The 20,823-nt window shown below is 39.6% G+C and overlaps 1 long non-coding RNA gene across 1 annotated transcript; it reads left to right on the plus strand.

Annotated features, from left to right (window-relative positions):
- Window positions 1-779: 779 nt before the first annotated feature.
- LOC115432501 (uncharacterized) lies at window positions 780-11,795 on the plus strand. The gene is made up of 3 exons (XR_003937217.1): window positions 780-911; window positions 5,953-5,964; window positions 11,785-11,795. It is a non-coding gene; the product is annotated as an uncharacterized LOC115432501 (long non-coding RNA).
- The last annotated feature ends 9,028 nt before the right edge of the window (window positions 11,796-20,823 follow it).

A 20,823-nucleotide genomic window follows, 5' to 3' on the forward strand; every position in this document is an offset into this window, starting at 1 on the left:
GAGCTCCTGCTGACATTGCCAACCTGCTGAGCCATTTTCCAAAGCATCTGGAAACTCCTGAACAGAAATAACCCTGTCTTCTGTAGCCACTGTTTAATTTCCTTCTGTAAGTTAGAAGCATTGAACAACATCAGTACTTGCTACTAAATTATGTTCATTCTGTGGATGATGTTCAGAGCCGCCTCTTTCCGAAGCGTTCCCTTTGCAGAAACAGAGCAGCAACTCTGGAGCTAGCTGAGCTGCAGAGGTTTTACTCAATGGCGCTTAGGCAAAAATCATACCATTTGCTGTACCTGTCACCTGAAAAAGGATGGCTGCTGTTATCCAAAGTTAGATTTCAGCTTTATTTATCTCAGGATGCATTTCCATCCAGCTGTTTTTATGTCATTTTCAGTCTGCTCATTGTAAAATGGAATTGCTTGAAAAAACTCACAATATTGCAAAAATGCTTTTATGGTTGATAGAGGTGCAAAAATTGCCATATCATTAAAAGATAAACCAAATGTAAACAGATGTAGTGTATTAGATAATAATATATATGCCTCCATGTGTGAACCAGTGAGGAGAAGAAACAAACACAAATGATGTTTTTGAAGGTAATGAAACAGAACAACGAAGAGCTGCCGAAAAAAATATTAGACTGAAACAGTAGACAAACTGGAAGAGTTTGACATAATGTTCCATGATCCAGACCTTTGGTTTGGTTCAGGGGGCAAAGTCAGCTCCATCAATGTATTATATGAAACCATGGTGAAGAAGAACTAGCTCTTAGTATTTATGTAACAGGGTCAATTATTTCGCAGCAATGTGGGTATGTAAATGATATTGTGCATTGTTTGTTATAATTACACAAAATCTGTTCATTTTATTTTCATTTCTTTTGGTTAATATTTGACATTGTGGGCCTCTGAGTCAGCATGTGGAAGTTTTAATGTGAGTCTGTTCCCCAGTGAGTAATTTATAATGTGACACTGCCTGCTATAACTAGAGTTTCGCACCTTTACCTCTTCCCTTTTGTTCTGGATCTCTATGGGAGAGGTAAGCAGCCGTACAGTCTGAGAAAATTTTTGGTTTAGCCTCTGCTAATTTAATTTTTAAATGAACTGGCTAGTTCAAACTGTACTACAGTGTGCTTATGACGTGCTGAAACACATTTTTGTATCATTTGGTTTGTGCAGGGGCATGTTTTACGGGGGTCGCTGACCGGAGGTTTTTGTGTTTTATGTCACTTTTGTCAGGAGCCGAAAAAACAATAAACGAAGACTGCCTCCAAAGTAATACGTGTGGGTCTCGTCCTTCAAAAAACACAACGCAGAGTCTGACACCACCTGTTACAATTACCTGACTGCAGTGGATGGAAATGTGCATAAATTTGGTGTTTTTGTAAAAATGTGGTTAAAATGTGCAATACATTTGTGTTTAAACCCCCATCAAGATTAAAAAAAAACAAACAAGAAAAATCTTAGAAAAACTTAGAAACAAACAACAAAATAAATATACTTGTGAAGACTTAGTAACACTGTTAATTGGAATGACATCTCTGTGTTTGAATTAACTCTGATTTTCAGTGTTAACATCATTACTGTGCTTGAAAAAGCAACACCAGGCTGGATCCATGGATGCTTCAGTACATCCATTATATTTTATTTCAATCTCTTGATAAAGATTAATTGTCTTTAACACTGGAGAAAGTGTGATTAGGATCTGTGTGTCAACAAGACCACAAACAATAATGGAGATGAAAACCCCTGGCAAAGATCAGCTAAATTCAGCTGTGAGTATCATTTATCATGTATTTATCATCATATTTTCTTTCAAAACTTCATCTACTTTTACAATAATAATCTTTGTCAATCATCTCTTCTTACGCTCTGTCAGTGTGTGGTATTTACCTGTTGAAACATTGCCCCCTACATATTCTGTTTTCTTGTTTTGCTGTGTTTGGGATATTTCTTGGCATCCACCTTTGGGCACAATATTTGTACCTCCGGTCAACAACAAAGTGTCAGCATCCAGTTATATGGCTCTCTCCTCTTTCTGCTCTTCTTAGTAATCATACAGCTCTGTCTGAGAGACAAAGGTCTGGGCAAAGCACACAAATGCCCCTCAGCATATCACATCTAACAGACTTTTTAGCAACACAGCAGAAATTAGTTATTGTGCACTTCATTGTATATTTGTTCTGCGAGGGACAAACACAAATCAGAAATGTTATGTACTTTACCCTTTAAAACAATGTACAAACTTAAACCTTTTTAGATTTTTTTTTTTAGATTTACCTCAACAATTACTGCATTATTGTGTCTCTCATTCCTTTTTCTTTCCTTACACAGCACACATAGGGAAAGCAACACAACTAAACAAAAGCTTAAATACTAATTGAGCATGCAACAATTAAATCCCCATGTAAGTACCACTGACACCATAGTTTGTCAGGTGAATTATACAGTTACAGAACATATAAAAAACCTAAGCATTATATAATTAGAATGCAATATGTTATAATCATGATAACTATGTTTTGTATTTGGAATGTAATATGTTATAGCAAGGATTTCTGTATTTTGCTGATTTGCTCTAAGTTGTGTGACTTATTGACATTAGAGAGTTACAAGCTGAAAAAATACAGAGGGTCATGAATGGGTTAGCTTGGTTTTTAAGAGTATGTAATATTTATTGTTTAATTGTATTATTAGTCATAAAGAGAAGATGGTAAGATACGTGAAGGGATTGGCTGAAGTTAGGAGGAAGAAGGCAACACCCCAAGTAAAGAGTACAAAGAAGTAGGGAAAAGATAATTTGGGGCTCTTGAGGACAGGAGGTCAGAGAGGTGGGTCTTTTGCTTTAAGACGTTAAGTGTGTTGGCTAGGGAATCTGGGGCTCATTTCTGGGTTAAATAGTGAACGCAGCTGTTTGCGTGTCCTTCAGCGCAAATAGTGAGCGAACGATGGGTCAGCGAACGCAGAGGCTTAATGAACACAAAATCCGTTTCTGCGCTCGTTGCATTCGCTAAGCCATCATTCGCTCGCTATTTGCGTTCAAGCGTGTGCTAAACAGGTGCATTCATTATTTAACCCAGAACAACGCCTCCGCTGGCACTGTTTCCAGTCATCTGACAGCATTATGGTTAGAATGAAGAATTATTATAGGATATCTGTGACCTTGGATCTGTGACCTCCACCCAGACCCTCACCTGTCTGGATGGACCTCCTCACCCTCATCTGACTATAGATGGACCCCCTCAGCTGTCTGCATGATGTAACCCCCCCCCCCCCCACACACACACACACACACACACACTGAACTGAACTGAATTATTTACACATATATATCGTGCATCCGGCTGGACATCTAAGGATGACCCCAGTTATTCCGCACTGGTGACTTTATTAACAGAACTCTAAATGGTCACTGTTGGTCATAACCATGCCGAACAACACAACAAGCAGATTGTATAGAAAAACTGAATGCTGTTCCGTTCCTCTTATCCACGCGCTCATATCTCATTATGTGCATGCACAGACACACACACACATCCGCTTGTGTGTGTGGCACCAGTTCACTGGCTCTGGCCCCATATGGTTCTCATTCATTCATTCATTCATTCAGTCATCTCTCAAAGCCACACACACTTTGCCCTGAACTAATCTATATTTATCCATAAATCGATCGAGAATAAAATTCAGTGAGCAGATCAGTCCTCACTCGGTAAATTCATTTTTATCAGTGCAAAATGTCCATGGGAAAAATTTGATATCATTAAAGATATTATCAAACTTGTGTTAAAAATCTTCTTTTTCAAATGTAAATAATATTTCAAAGGAAATACATGAAAGAAGTGAAGCGAAATGAAGCTACAAGAATACATCCTCCTTCTAACTCAGACCTCCGAGGTCCTGGAACGAAGCCCTGGAACAAAGAACTGGGCGAGTGCACACTTTTAACCAATTAGCCCAGAAACGGGATAGTGCATTTTGCGTTGCGTTGGGGTTAACAAACTAACACATGAATGCATTTTGCGTTGTTTTAGTTGTTAACGAACAAAGAGCGAGCCCAGAAACGGGATACCACAAAATGCGTTAAATGGACGCATTTTGTGTTGCGCTGAGCTTTACGATTTAACGAGCTAGTGCAGAAACGAGCCCCTGATTCTCTGTAACCTTGGGAGACCACAGATCTGTGTAAGTTTGATTAATGTTCATTAAATAATTGATTCATTGTTATTCTTAAATTCTGTTTCAGGTCTGTTTTATGATCAAGGTAATAACCAACATAAAGACATACAAATATTTATTTCATTACAATGACTCTGTTCACTCGGTTGGATATATTAGGCAGCAAGTGAACATTTACCTTTTAGGTGGTAATAATGCTCTTAAAGATGCTTGATTAGTTGATGTCTGGTTGTTGTTCTTCAGACTCCCTTTGGTTTGTACTAACCATTTTACATTGAGAATGCATTTATGCATTCCCAGTGTAAAATGGTTATAACAAGATCTGGAGATGCTCTGACCCAGTAATTTGGCCATCACAATTTCTCCCTTGTCAGAGTTGCTCATATCCCTACTCTTGAAAATGTTGCTGTTTCTAACACTTCAACTTGTAGGGTAAATGTTCACTTGCCACCTAATACATCCCATCAACTGACAGGTCCCACTGTAATGAGATAATCAAAATTAATACTACTTTGCCTGTCAGTGGTCATAATGCTGCTGATTGGTGTATATCTCTAATGTCAGGGAGCTGTACACTGAGCTGAACTGTCTGAGGTGACAACAGGCCACTTGCCCCAGTGCAGTTGGAGGCTCAAAACCTGTTTCTGTTTATTCGAGTGCCCAATGTTCCACATGTTCTTACTGCTAATAACTACTCATTTTAAAAATATATCACTGTAAATACTGTAAGTAATGCTCTCTACTTTTATGGCTTGTTATGTGACTTTGTGACTTATTCTTTGTTTAATTTAGTTTTTTTCTGTTTTATATGCCTACTATGCTGCTAAATGTGAAGTGGTTCTCAACTGACCTACCTGGAAAAGCTTAAATAAATAAACGTTGCAAAGCTGCAAAAGGTTCCACTCAAAGAAATTCCAATACATTTTTGCATGTCTGAATGGTTTTCCAGCTATGGTCCATCAACACATTTCTGACAGACAGACTGGATAAACACATGTGCTGGTCTCTGTATCCCCTTCTAGGAAAAACTACTCCTACAGAAGCATTACAACTACTGAACTACTGTAAATTAAGTTGAAGCATTTCAGCACTGTGCTGCTTTACAGCCTTGATGTTCAATGACTTATATTGCTGAGGACGGGTAACATACAGTTCATTGTGAGAATAACTCTGGAAACACACTTATAATTGATTAAAGTTAGACTACTGAAGGCCATTGTGAGTGAAACAACATGGGAAAGATGAGGAGGTTCAATACAAATGAAATGCTGAAATGCAATATGTATGACCATGGCCAGCATATTGAACACTGAGCAGCAAATGAAGATCACATTCTGCTTATGTTTTGGTAAAATCACAGCTCTCTAATTAGCTCTGGATTGGAGCCAAACTCTGTAGGCCATCTGCAGCCTTGTCATGGTGAACATGCTGCTGAATGTTTCCTGACCCTTTCCTGTGCAGACTGAAACATGCCCCCCCATGTGTTTCAGATTTATGACTGCCTTGATGCTTATGAGCTCTGTGTTTCAGCTCCATGGTCATGATAAATGGCTGCCTTTTGATGTCCTGGAGTTTGGTAAAAGGCATGCAGAAATCAATGGTGGGAAAGGACATGTGGGACAAGTGTTGTAGGCAAAGAGGAATATGGAGGTGGAGGATGAGACGTCAGAAAAGATGAGAAAGAAAATGAGATGACCCAATGAAAAAGGGAAATGAAGAGGAGGAAGATAAGAAAAACAAAAGTTGCCAGTATACAGTATGTTTCTGCAAGCCACAGATGTGTGTGTGTGTGTGTTAAATTAAAGTTTGTGAACCAAAAATATGTTTCATATCAATATTTATAAATCTGTCACACTGTTTTATCGGTATATGCAATGAGGCAATAAAAGGCTTAGGAAAGGATAAATGTTGGAGAAAATTCATTTGGAAGTTACCACAAAAATAGTTCTAGGTCTTTGTGTTCTTTCACTAAATATCCATAATCATCATTACTTGGAGCCTCTTGATATCGCACTCAAAACACTTCTAAAACTTTCATTTATCATCCCTGTTCAGCTTGGTCAATCCCCAACCAGGAAACAGGCAGAAACAAGGTATGGAGGAAACAGAAAATGTTCCAAATCATAGAGGTGTTGATTCACACAAGACTAATATTATCATGAGACTGGATGTGTGTTTTCTGAAATAGGTCGGGTCATTTTACATTATAAATGGCAGCTGTGGCAGATTTGTGAAGGATTAAGATCACAGCCAATGTTCATGATTATTATGATTTACCTGAAGTCCACAGGGAATAGTAATCTTGTGCAAATAATTTTGTTTCCGTTTAAAAGTAAGTCACTGGTTGCCACAATATTATTAGCCTCATAGCATAATTGCCTAAGTTATATTTTTGGCCAAAGTTAACTTTATTCTGGTGACACAGCTGCTTCATTTTGCACCATTGGCTTCGATCTGAAAAAATGTGACTTAGGCAATTATGCTTTGAGGCTAACAATATTGTGGTAACCAGTGACTTACTTTTAAAGAAAAGAAGAAAAAAGAAAAGTTGGTAGAAGAAGAAGAGACAAACTTTAGGAAATAACACTATTGTGATGTAAAGAACATAGAACAGTGAACAAATACTGTATCATTACCCTGTCATGATTAAATAATTCACTTTGTGGAAATGGTGCCCTCAAGGAGTCAATGGTCACTGACTCAGATTTGGGACTCTGGCTTGTAGGAATCTAAATGCAAATGTAGGAAACAGGAGTCTGTATCTGCCCTGAACAAAGAGGCACCGAGAGGAACAAAGACGGGCTCACACAAAGCACATCATGCATATTTACCCAGCATGCCCCCCTCAGAGAGGCCCTATCTATATACTTTTTTTCTTATTATTTTTAGGAGGAAATTCACTTTAGTCTCGTCTTAAAAAAATCCACAGACAGTTTAAGCTTTTTCAAAGCAACGCTTCCACTGCAGTTGTGACATGAGATTAAGTTAATCTTGGTGAGGCGGTGGTGGCGTGCTGTTGGTGTAAACAGCATTACGACTCGCCTCTTGCTGCATTGGGAGCACTCCATGGCTGTCTGGGTAATTCCATCTTCTGGTGGAGAACAGCGTGGGGTACCTGCCACGGATGGTGACGTACGCTGACACCACTGAAGGCAGATAGTGTGCCGCTGCATGTAGCCCACATGTCGGGGGCAAGAAATGATCTGTTTCAGCGGGTAAGGAGTTCAAAGAGCTAAAGGGATTATCTAGCAGGGAGGGAAAGAAGAAACATGTACTACACAGGTGGACAGTGGCAGAACGCAGTGTGTGACTCCATGATAATGTCACCCTAAGCTGCAATATTCATGTAAATAATGTATATTTAACATTTGGAGTTTATACATTTTTGATTTCTGAAATACTTAAGAGAGAAACTATCAGTCTGAACATTTGTGGCACACTATTTTGCTATCTTGAGGGAACAGAACTCAATTTTTTGAGCTAACATGCCCATTATTTTGTTACCTCAAAATAAAGGAACTTATTTTGTCATGATAATGAATATTTTATTTGGTTATACTGATATTAATCTAGTAATGAATCTAGTGATTAATCTAATTTCCTTTTGATAAGAGGTTAATTATCTAGTTATGTTGAGATAGAAAGCTTGTTTTCTCATGATAAAAGGATTAATTTGTCTTATGGTAACAAAAGCTTAATTTCATGCGATGATGAATTAATATCTTTTGTTTTCTCAAGCAAACAAACCTCAGTTTTTAATGGTAATTGTTGAATTTTTTTGGTTATCTCAAGACAAAACAACATGTGTCAGTAATTCATTAATTTATGTCATTACCATGAGGACAGTAGAGGCTGATTTCTCAACATCATGTGTTAAGTAAGTTGTAATAGTTTTCTGCTCAGGCTGCAGTCAGATTATATGAAATCAGCCTGATCCATCTGATGTAGATCACAATTTCATGTTAGAAATGAAAAAGGGGTATCAGTAGAGACAGTTGATGGTTTTATCCTCATGAACTGTGACACAACAGACGTCAACCAATATCAAAAGTCTAGTATCTAGTTTGTCTAGTATATTTGAATTTCACACAGAGGTTCAGACTAGTCCAGGCTATGACACGGAATAGAAGCTCAGAGCTCTCTGCTGTCACAGCTGTGAACATGAAGAACAGATCAGAATGTTTTAGCTCCAGTTATCAGCGAAAGATTAATGGCCCAGAGTGTACTCTTCATGCGACCTCAGAACAGATCCACAGTTTATAGTTCTTCAGACTTTCTCTAACACCTCTCCAATGGCATCACTTAATACACCAGCATCAGAGTAAGTTCTTTAGGAATGAATGGTTAGACCTGAAGGCTTGTGTCTGAACCAAGGCAGCGTGGTTAAACACTTTTTAAAAGCCTGCAGCTTTCTAAAATCCACTTTTTCCATTCACTTGCATTCTTAGCAATCACAGTAACAGCTGTAGACATCTGACAGACTGAACTTAAAGTCACTCTGTGCATTAGACTGGAGGATGTACATTCACATTTATTTATCCCCACAATCAGTTGGAAACATTTCCCTGTTAACTATGTCACACATATTGTGTGAAAAACAACAACTTTTGAGGAGTGAATGATGCATTGTCTGACATGGTTACGACATTGAGTCCGCTCCGAATGTGACACTGAGCATGATGCTATTTCCATCATTTTTAGCACAAGAAGACCATTTCTGCCTTTATTAGACCTTGTTTGAAGTACAGTCTGTTGCAGTAATCAGTGATAACTTCTCTTTCCAACATTTTCAACTTAAGTCAGTGGCTACACTTGATGTCATCTGTGAATACTGACAGTTGATAAACATATGACTAATGAGAGTTTTTATGTTATTAAATGGTTTGATTATTCATTACCTGGAGATAACAAGGATCATGCACTTCAACAAATATCGACATTAACTTATCAGTTATCTCAGGAAAACCAGCTTTATTAATTTTAGATCATGGTGTTAAAAATACTTGTCCAGTTTTGACCGACTCAGTATGTAAAGTGTCATAAGATGACGTGTGTTATGATTTGGCACCAGGGGCCATTCTAGGATCAGAGGTTTAGGGGTGCTGAGCACCCAGAGTGTAGGCTGGCCAGGCAAGAGAAATTTCACTTTTTTGTACATTTTAACGCAATTTCCCACATTTGTGAAAGAAAAGCATAACATTTTTAAGGTATGAGAAACTCTGTGACTAAACCATCCAATCTTGATAAAGTCTGATAAACCAGTATATATGTGGAATAACACTTTATCATATACCGTCAAAACATCAGCAAACCGGCACTTTTGTCATTTGTTTTCCAGTTAATCTGATCAAAATACATAACATTCAGAATATTTAATCTCTGAGGCAGATAATTTCTAAAAAAAATTGTAGACCATTGACATTTTTCTAGCATGTTAAGAATGGACATAAAGTAAACAAGAAAAAAGAAAAATTTCAACAACCTTAAAATATTTTAGGGTTGCTGGGAATCAGCACCCCCAAAAACGGGCTAAAAACGCCCATGCTTGGCTCTATATAAATAAAATTTGATTGATTTAATGTGATTGATTGTAACTACAGCTGTTCTCTGCTTCTTTACTAATTTTAAAAATAAATTCCAACAATAATTCAATTACCTATACTTTGGAGTGTGCTGTACCATTTTTATATCAACTATCAGTCAAAAGGACAAAAACAAAAGCTCTTTCGTGCTTTGCAGATAATTTACTCAATGTTTCAGTTTCATTACTCTCATGAGTATCTTTTCCAGCAGCAGCAGGCATCTGTTACTGTACATTTCCATTTTCCAATTATTCATTTAGCAGCTGCTTTTGTCTGAAGCGCCATACAAATTAGGTACAACAGCTGCAAGAAGATCAAGGCAAAGCTGTTGAAATACTGAGAGATTATTCAGGCCATTATCCAGGTACGTCCAACGTGCTTGGTAGATAGCAAATGGACTTCAAGAATCTCAAGACACTCCACTCTTCTGTCTGCTGTCACATCTAAGGTGCATCCAAAGTGCAAAAGTGTCTTAGATTTTTAGCAAAGAAGTGGGCATTTTACAGCTCAAATAGCCACTTGCTGTTTACATACTGTTGATGTTAAGTAGCTCTTACTTATGTATTGAACTGAAATTTGCAACATCCTTCTTGGAAATCTGACTGCTGCAGCTGTCCACACACTTTAAATTCACATAAACACAGAAGCAGAGAGTATTTATTTTAAATATCATCTGTCTTCAAAAACAGCCAAGATGGCAATGAGTAAAAGGCAAATTGAACAACCTCAATGTGTTAATACAGTTTTTCTGAGTGCTGGTTTGACAATCCCAAATACAAACACTAGCTGACCATTCAAATGGAAAACCCAAGACAACACAGAGACTGAGCACACGAATTTGGCAGCACAACAAATAATTACAGTATAATATGCATGGGATGACTATGGTTCAGTTGGTAGAGTGGGTCATTCACAAACCCGAAGGTTGGTGGTTTGATCGCTGACCCTTGACATGTAAAAGTGTATTTCACTGGTGTGTGAATCATAGCATTCATTTTTATTTTGGTAAAGGTTAGACAGAATTCACAAAACTAGGCCCAGATGTTTACTTGGATGGAAGGAAGGGCTGAAATCACCATTGATGGCCATTCATTCAGTCTTCATTTTCATCGTCGTCTTCGTCTTTGTCATCATCTTAGTCATCGTCTTCATCACTGTCTTTGTCGTTGTCTTTGTTAGCAAGTTCTTCAGATATCTTCTCAGACAAATCTACTGCTTGGATTCATTTCAAATTTTATATGCAGCTTCCTTGGGACAATGTCTACAAAGTTTGTTCATAGTATTCAGAATATATAAATAAATAGTACAAATTTGCCTTTACTTAAAATGGGCCATATTTTAATGGCTTATAACATGGAAATGGTTAGAGATATCAATAAATTTACTATTGAGCACTGATAGGAAGTCATAAATGGGCTTTTACTTAATTTGTTGAGTTATCCTCCAGTGAAAGTACCACCCACTTCTGTTGGGAGATTGACCTCCTGCATCATGACCACAAGACTCTAACATAGCGGCAGAACCTGACAACCTCACAAATTCAAGTTGTTATTGATTCTTAATAGAACATGTAGGTGAGATACATGGACACTGGTCCTGTTTTTGTTCATAACTACTAGTACTGAGAGAACTGCATCAACACATTTCAATGCATATGTCATGTAGGTAACATGTAAGTCACGCTTCCTCTGAGGCAAGCTCTAGAGATGATATATGTTGGCTGTGTTCCTCTACTTGGTCTAGTTTGGAATCCAGCTTGATTAACGAGGCTTTGAATTTGGTGAGTAGTGCCTTGCATATGTATTTTAGCAGTTAATAAAAGGGCTGCATTTGCATAGAGGTTAGGAGGGCTTCGTTAAAAAAAGAAAACAAAAGTTTATGGAGCTTTCACTTCTGCACCTACTACCTGTACCTGTTAACCAGAAGTCTCCAAGAGGCTAATTTCTGAATTTTACATGATTAAATAAAGTTTAAAGCATTTTATGAAAAAAAATCTTTATGTGTGCCATAGACCTTTTTCCACACAGGGAACATTTTGATGTGTTAGACTCAGGTGTTTCTAATCATGTTAGTGATGGCATGCAGGCTCACTGACATGACTCACTGACATGCCTAAATGAAACGGAATAATCATTAATATTATTAGTAATGCATCTGTTTTTTTTACTGCCATGGCGTGAAATGCCTGCTGTGAAAAAGAATAGTAGGGAGTCTTTTCATTTCACCTTCTGGCTATGAAATTGCACTTTGAAGAAAAAGCTAAAATAATTATTTATGACTACTTTTTCCTGACAAAAAAACAAGCAAGGTTACAAAGTGAGGACATGCAAGCCTAGATGTGTTTTTGATACCTGTGAGGAAATGCCATCCTACGTCAGATTCCGTTTAACAACTAGGTAATTACCCAGCATCAAAAACATTAGTGCAAATAGTCAAAAAATGCACCATGAAGCACTAGAGATAGCTTTTTAATCAGATTAATTGTCATAGATTTTAGCGTATTTGCAGTCAGTTTCTCCTTCAGAAAGCTGTTGGTCATGAGATATTACATGTTTTTTTTTCTACAGTGCAGGGTTCAGTGCATGATTCGTGTTCTGGGCCAAATCTGAAATGAGAGAAACAACAGCAATCAGTGTGTGAGGAAAACTGCAGTATTTTAGCACTCACATAAGGACAACTAAATAAGACTAAAGTTGCCTTTTCTTCCCTTTTCCTAGCACTGAGGCTATTGGCTGCTTTGATGTTCTTATGTTAAATATTGAATGTACATCCATATTTCACCCACTAGCCCCCAGAACAAGACTGAGGGCAGAATAATAAACATTGCTGGGGAATTTCACTTCTCTAATTGCCCAGAGTTAATCTCTCTCTCCCGACATAGTACCTTGACCTATAGTAAGCTGCTGGAGTCCCACGGTAAATATAAATAGAAGGAGGAAGTAGAGGAAGAGGAGGAGGAGAGATATGCAGGACCATAAAACACAGTTTTAATTTAGCGCATGTTTCCTTGTTGCAGAGATTAATTTCATTATTAGGTAACAACAGTGATAAATAATCAAGTCTTATTTTGCCTTGCAGTCAAATTGTATTAGTTTGAGAGGACTTTTAATGGTCAGCTCTTCATTTTCCACACAATCTGTACTGCTTATGTAAGGCTATAAAGGTAGGAGCCTTTTTCATTTCAGCGAGAATACAGTAATAAGCCCATTACACTCAAAGAAAGGCAGTTACATCTAAAGTGTGCGTTGGCCGGTACTGAAGTGGTTATTGACCTTAATCATGGTTTACTTTGTTTTCAGTCTGTTTGGAGAAAACAACCATGACTCAACTTAAGAAAAGAAAGAATTTGAAAATGGGTCAGCAACTGTGTTGAAAGATGAATGGTTTGAAAACAGAATTATTGAACATTTTTTGCAACAATGAAACCATATGTGGCTCATGTGTCTTCACAATGACAACAACTTAAAGCTTAAATTATATAAGGTTTAAGTGGGTATCTTTCAGTCTTTTAGTATGGCAACCTCACCAGAAAAACAAAGTCAATAATGTTTTCATTCATTCATTCATTCATTCTGGGATATTTTAAAAGAAATGGACTCAGCGCCATCACTCAGAACTTACGCCAGTTCCCCCATTGGCCGCTCATGATATTGGAGTGAAAATATCCTCTGCAGTCCAAAACCTTTTTCTTCATAGAGTAGAAGAGGCCTCTGTAAAACTGTTGACATGACACCTCCAACTGCAAAAAAGGATGACAACTACTAGTCTCTTTTACACAGCACTTCTGTTACAGGAATATTTCACCTTTATTCTGGAATGACGTCTGTGTAAACAAAATGGTGGGATCATTTGTTCCCTCTGTCATGTTCTGCAACCAAGGTGTGACATCTTGATGACCTATTGCGTGTGTGACCCCTGCGCCGGGGGTATTTAAAAATGAGTGCAGGCTGTGTACAGTAAACAAACATATCAACACAACCAGAAAGATGCCGAACTGGAGAGGACTCTGTCCATGCAAACATTGTTGGAATGATGAAAGACTCTGGAGAGGTTAGCAACACCACTATGCTAAGGGTATTTCCACAAGTTATACGTCACACTATACGCTACGTCACTGCCCCTTTGATTTTGGAACGCAGGTTCGCTGTTAACCATCACAGTTTGTTCGATTTGATCATTTCAGTTGTGAAAGCAGTGGAAAGAGAGAGAAAGCTGGGGGTGGGGACATAATTATTAAAGAACAAGCGATGAAACCCCTTCAGGAGGAGGCTGAGGGTATTTGTCTAATTTCAGTAGAAGCCAGAGGGAAAGCTTTCTATTTAAACACCTCTAAGTGGTAATTATGTTTACATCATTGAATAATTATGAGGTGAAACCTATGACACATACAGTCTTTCCCTTTTTCATGCACCCAGAGGAAGAAGGGTTAACACATCAGCAAAGAACACATAAAATCATTATTTCTGTAGGACTGTAACATTTTTTTTTTTTTTAATTTTTGCAAGTTTCCAATGTGAAAGACTCATGCGCACACAATTGTTCACAAGAAGTTACGGGAAGTGTGAAGTCAGCTTTGTGGTAGGGGATAGTTGTGGCTTACATCCGTGATAACAGCTATTTCACTCGATCTTTTGTATAAGATATTCTTATACATACATATAGTTCTTCAGGGCTTCTCTTCTGCACTTCTACAGTGGGGACAGTATGTAACAGCAACTACCACTAGCTTAGAAATGGAGCTAGCTAAAGGCTCCTGGCACAATATTATTTCCTCACATTGCGTCAGGGGCCTTTATTTACCACAAGACAGGTACAGAGGGTACCAGGCCTTTATTTGAGGCAACCTTTTCTTAGGCTTTTGTGATTCTCTCAGTTAAAGTAGGATTTGTAATATTTAAAATGTCAATTCTAAAATAATCCTTGCACATGACAAAAACATGACATGTGTCTTTGTCAAAATTTGCTATTTTCAGGATGTATTTGCAGCTGGGAGATGGGTGTTCTTTTATGTAGTGAGGAGGACTTTTAAAGCAATAACACAGAGATAGCAGAAGGAAGGAGAATGACAGTCCTGCCACTGTGTGATGGAAATCTTTATTCCAGCAAAGTACAAACAGTGATCAAGACCAGCATTCTCAAAAGTATAACTGAACTATATTGTGGTTAAATGGAAAGCACAAACCAGTAGTTTATCCGGCCTTGTTTTTTCCCCAGTCTATTTTTAGCACTGGCCTTTATTTGTTTGTGTCCCTATTATCGACAAATATCAACTCAAGTATGGTGTTTTTGTTAATATTACAAGACTTGTAATTCTGAAACCTAATTGAAGCACATCTAGTGCTAGTAAATTAGAGTATGTTCAGACAGCAGGTCTTAATGCACAACTTGGATTTTTTGGTGAAATTCAATTTTTTTGTGTGCTCGTTCATATTACACATTAAATGTGACTTCTATCAGTTTTGAGTATGAACTGAATGTGACCCTGAAGTGACCCGTATGCGCAAAAGAGGTCCTGATGTAATATGTGACCACGCAGGTACGCACTGTGGGCTGGATCTACTAAAGGTTTGTGTACATTAAAACGTGTGCAAGCTCATTACACATACAATACAGGTTGCATCTTTCAAAGGTGCAAAATAGAGCGTCCGCATCCAGTTAGTACATTTGCCACAGTGAATATGCAATATGGGGCGTTTACACATAGTTGTGAGTGTGGTGGGAGGAGAAAATGTAAATATATTAATTTAGCACACGCAAAGTGATTTATCAAACCCGAAAGCAATTTTTCTCATAGAAACTGCATCTATATTTACCACGTCTCAAAAGGAGGTGCAAACGGATTGGATGCGTAATTGCACACATGGCTGTGGTTAGGAGACATCAAAATGATAAAACGAGATGCAGTGAATGCATTTTTCACCCTGGTGTGAACATTTTTGGAGTGACAGAAGAAAATATAATTGAGATGTATGTGCCCCCCCCCGCACACACACACACACTCACACCCACCCACACACCCACACACACACACACACACACACACGCACACACACACACACACACTTTACAGGACTCTTTTACACTCCTGATGATTGTGATTAAAAATATGCGCTGACATTAGGCTACACTGTGACAAAATTATGTGCGCCTGACAGTTATTCAATCCATCATCATCAGCAGTAGCTTGTGTTCGAGCATTGGGTCCGTGTCAGAATCAACCTCAGCTGTTCGGGGGGTGACGATGTTTGATGTGGCTGCACAGGCCCAGAGCAGAGTGGAAAAGCCGGGGACACTTTGTGCAGGGCAGGGTGGGTGGTGATCGAGGAAGGAGGAGCCGCTCTTTACGTTGCTGTCTCTTGGCCTCTGCTTCAGACCGTCGTTGAATCTCCATGCGGGCTGTTCCCTGAGTGATGGTGCGCAACCACACAGTTCGGTCCTTGGCAAGGGTGTCCCAGTTGGCATGGTCAATATCGCAGCGAAGGAGTGTGGCCTTCATTTGGTCATGAAATCGACGTTTGGGAGCACCCCTGGGTCTTGTGCCAGTTTCGAGTTGTGAGAATAGGATCTGGTGGGGGAGTTGGGTTGTCGGCATTCTTCTGATGTGTCCTGCCCAATGAAGGCGATGGCAAGCCACAGTGGTCTCGATGCTGGGGAGGTTGGCTCGGAGGACAGATTCATTGGTGACACGGTCTTGCCATTTGATCTTCAGAATTGCACGGAGTTTCTGCTGTTGGAAGCGCTCCAGCCTTTTTATATCACTGCTATACAGGATCCACACCTCAGAGCCATAAAGGAGGGTGGAGAGGACAATGGGTCGAAACACCATGATTTTGGTCTGGAGACTGAGGTCGTGATTTAAGAATACACGTTTGGAAATCCTCCTGAATGCTGCATGTGTGGCACGAATCCTGTTATCGATGTCTTTCTGCATAGTGCAGTCACTAGAGAGGTAACTTCCTAGGTAGGAGAAGGCTTCCACGGTCTCAAGGACTTCACCATGGAGTCGTATGTTACTGGTGTCTGGATGAGAAAGTTGAGGGTGTATTACTGACACGAAATGCCTTCGCGTGAATTTGTTTAAGGTGGATAGCAAATTGTGTGCCTGGGACCCACACACTTTGGGCACCTGCCTTCTCCAGCGGCACCATAGAGGATGGAGGATGGAGATATGCTGGTTCTGGTTGGGGTGCTTGCAGCGAGCTGCCGGAGACTTGGTTATAGTCAAGGTCCGCCTTAAACCGCGCCAGCCCACCTGGCACTGCTCTCATCCGCCAGTTGAGGTGCAACTGCCGTTGGAGACTTGCACAGTAGAAAGGTTTGAAATCAGGGTTTTCCTTCCCCTAGACGGACTGCCCTCCGAGGCTGGCGAGCATCGGCTACCCATGCTATTTGCCCTAACTGGGGGTCTGGTTCAGAGGCATCAGGGCATGTCCACATGCTGGTGGGCCACGCATGCTGCATGTCTGGGGGCCAGACCTCCTCCGAGCTCCCTGCAGTTTAGCCCAGGGCCTTGCGATACCCAGTTACCATCTGTAGCCACGAGGAGGCACTGCAGAGGACTTGCTGTGGAGAGGCTATGTACTGGCAGGAGAGGCGTACGCACTCAGCTCTCTTTTCGCAGTGCTGCGAGCAGCTCCGCTAGCCAGCGGTGGGGGCTGAAAAAGAGAGGCGGCAAGCACACTAATGCTACGCCTACACACTAGACGCATCACACAGTCATTTACAGACAGTCATTCAATCCAACAGCCCCCCAACCACCCCCCAACTACAAACACACAAACACACACACACACACACACACACACACACACACACACACCTTTAAAATGAAAAATAAATGAATGAGTGAGTCATGCAATAGCTTCTATGACAAAACTCCTCCATCATTACATTTCTGTGCATCTGGATCATTCAGCGCACTGTTACCATTAGTGCTGCCGTATCCCAGAGCAGTTTAACACACGCAAAATCCTCATTTAAATAGGGCGGTCGGCAAGACTTTGTTCCTGCTGACATTTGCGCAAGCAATCTTAGTAAATCACCCACAAACCGTGGTTCAACCCTACATGCAAAATTCTAGATTGTGCATGCAAATTAGTACATGTGGCAGGAGGATTTGCTCCTCCCATCCCCCTGTGTGTCAAATCGGCACTGATTGAAGGGAGGCGCTACGCGCCCTATATATACGCAGGTGCTACCACTTTCTCTCTTCCTCGTCGGCAGCAGTATTAGCCATGTGGCATTTCTTTTTTAAATCCAGTATAACGCTGGTGGCTGGTTGGCGAAGCTGAATAGGTAAGACGTTTTAGATCTGCCTTTGGCCGGTTGCGTGAAAGCGCTTTAGTATCTCCGCATTTACTACCTTACCATTCATTGTAGTGCGGCTAACTCCTGGAGCAGCGTGTGGAAGCGCGTTTCCCTGTTGGTGTCCAATCGGGTGTATGCGCACTGGTAGGTCGCCGTTGTCAGTCTCTCAGTGCAGGTCTGTTCTTTGTTGCCTGGCTCCCGGAGCTAATTATGCTTTTTTTTTATTATGCTGCAGTGTGGTGGAGCCAGGTTAAAAGTTTCATCCTACACATAGTGAGACTGTGGAGCCGACGCACATCCCCAGCTTCCACCACAGCATTTCCCTCACCCTCCTGAAGCGCTGCTGTTCTGGCTGTTTTTGACTTTTATGGTTTTATTTTAATCTTACATCCGTGCCCTCTGTAGACAGCCTAGGTTCACCTCTCGCCCTGCAGAAGCTTGTGGCGGGCACCTGTGGAGCAAAACGGATGCGCCATTCCCTTCTCCAGGCGTTTCCTTCTTTTCATTTAGTTGATTTGCTTCCGTTGTGTTAAGTGTGCTTGTTTGTTTGTTTGTATCATATTGAATTGGCTTTGTTGAATCTTGTTATATTGTGTTCTTTTTGCTCTGTGTTAGCGTATTATTGGGTTGTGTTTATTATAATTGTATGTACTCCATTTGTTATATTGTGTTTCATTGAATTTTGGTTTATTGTGTTTCTCTTTCTTTTTGTATGGTTAATTTGCTTATCATTCTGTATTTTTCTGTATAGTAACTTTTGCTTATAGTTAAGTCTCTGTTTAATTGAATTTTTAGTATATATTTTTTTCTTTGTGTTTAGTGTTTTGTTTATTCTTAGTTCGTCATTGTGTTTTGTTTAGTTCTGTGTATTATAGTTTGATTAATTGTGTTCTTTATTTTAGTTGAGGGGTTGGGGGCAGCACGAGGCCTTTTTTTGTTTTGTTTTCTCTTTTTCTTTTGAACAGGTGCCGTGGGCCTAGGGCGGCAGCGTGATTCCTGGTGGTGGATTTTTCTTCACAGCTTCCAGTTTTCTTTGGTGTGCAGTTTCACGGGTGTTGGTTTGCGGTACCCTTTTTATATTTTGTTGGATCCCTGCCGTAGTGGTAAGCCCCGGCCCTGTTCACCTTTATGGGCCACGTGCTAGCTTTTTAATAGTAGTAGTCTTTTTAATAATATAATATCTTGTTTAATAAACTGTTTTAAATTGAAACTGTCTATGCCCCTGTGGTATTTTTCAAATTTGAACCTGTGAGCCTCTCTTACTAATTTCCTGGGGTGCAATTCCCCAGGTGGCGTTGTCACCCGACTTTCCCTGCACTCTCTCTTGCCACATACAGAAAAATTGGGATCTTAGTAGTAGATCTGGCCCTGTGTATACAGAAGTAAATATAGTTTTCCCACTGCTCCTCCTCCTGGGATGCAAAACTGTGACGTTTGTTGCATTTCAATGATGTAAAGGTCGGATGAACACGACCTGGCCATTCAGACTGAAGTTGCATTACAAAATATCAGATACGTATCGAATTTAGGACTACATATGAATGTGGCCTGGGTGGGATTTAAAAAAAATCTGATTTGACTTTAACAGATCAGATAAAGGTCACATGTGGGCAAAAAAAATTTGATTTGGGCCACATTTGCCTGCAGTCTGAACGTAGTCTTAGATGTCAAGATGGAGACTTTTTTCCTTTCCTTTCCTTTCCTTTCTGTTCTTTTTTTCTTTTTCTTTTTGTCATTCCATTTCATCCTGTCAGGGCTGGCAGCAACCGGCTGCAGTTTCACGATGTTCTTCTCATCTATATTAATTTAAAAGCTTTAAAGATTTAACATGATTAATAATAATAACCTGGGCCCATGCCAATACTTTTCTCTGGAAAAAAGCCTTACTCTACTGTCCACTCTAATCATGTTTAGTTTATTAGATTAATTACAGGCACATTTTAAGAAGTTCCTCTTTGATGGGTGATGTATAAATATTCAAGCCTTTTTTTGGGTGGGAGAAATATTCTCATGTGACGTTTTATGTTTTACTTATGACTGTGAAAGAGATGAAAAATGACTGTATTCAGTATTTGCCGGTCTCTGTCACTCGTCCCCACAGTGAGCTCAGAGGTCAGTGATGGAGCACTTTGAACGCTGTGCTACATGAGTTCTGAACGGCTGTCAGCACAGGGTAATCTGAATTGTAATGATTGTAGAACCAGGGAATAAATGTTATCTTGGTGTGCGGGCTCCTCTCCCTCACAAGTCAGTTTTTTATGTATGCAGTCAGTCTGAGTGACACTTTGAGAGCTTATCGTTTTATATCGTTTGTATTTCTGTGTCATTCAGTCAGATATTTAATAAGACATGGGGCCGAAAAAGACACTTTTTCCCAGCTTACAAAAACTGGCATAAAAAAAATGAGAATCTCAACATGATAGGAGTAATTTGTCTTTCTTTTTCATCGATTATTGATAAAAACAGATCAGATGAAGCTCTAAACTGGGTCACTGCAGCTATAAAAAAATGAGAAAATGGGAAATAAGCAGATAAGAAATACAACACGATAGTAGTGATGGTTAAACTGCTAATATAATGCCACCTTACATATGTAACAACTCAGTAGCCATGTCTGGGTGATGAAAAACAAAGTGACAAAACATGTAGTTCCTCAAAATTGAATCAGTCCCTGTAGAACCCTATGTTGGACCAGCCAACCATACAGCAAAAATGAACATGCTTACAGTTTGGTAATGGTTTTAGTCTCTAGTTAATTT

The sequence above is a fragment of the Sphaeramia orbicularis genome, chromosome 14, assembly GCF_902148855.1.
Source record: "Sphaeramia orbicularis chromosome 14, fSphaOr1.1, whole genome shotgun sequence".
Classification (NCBI taxonomy): domain Eukaryota; kingdom Metazoa; phylum Chordata; class Actinopteri; order Kurtiformes; family Apogonidae; genus Sphaeramia; species Sphaeramia orbicularis.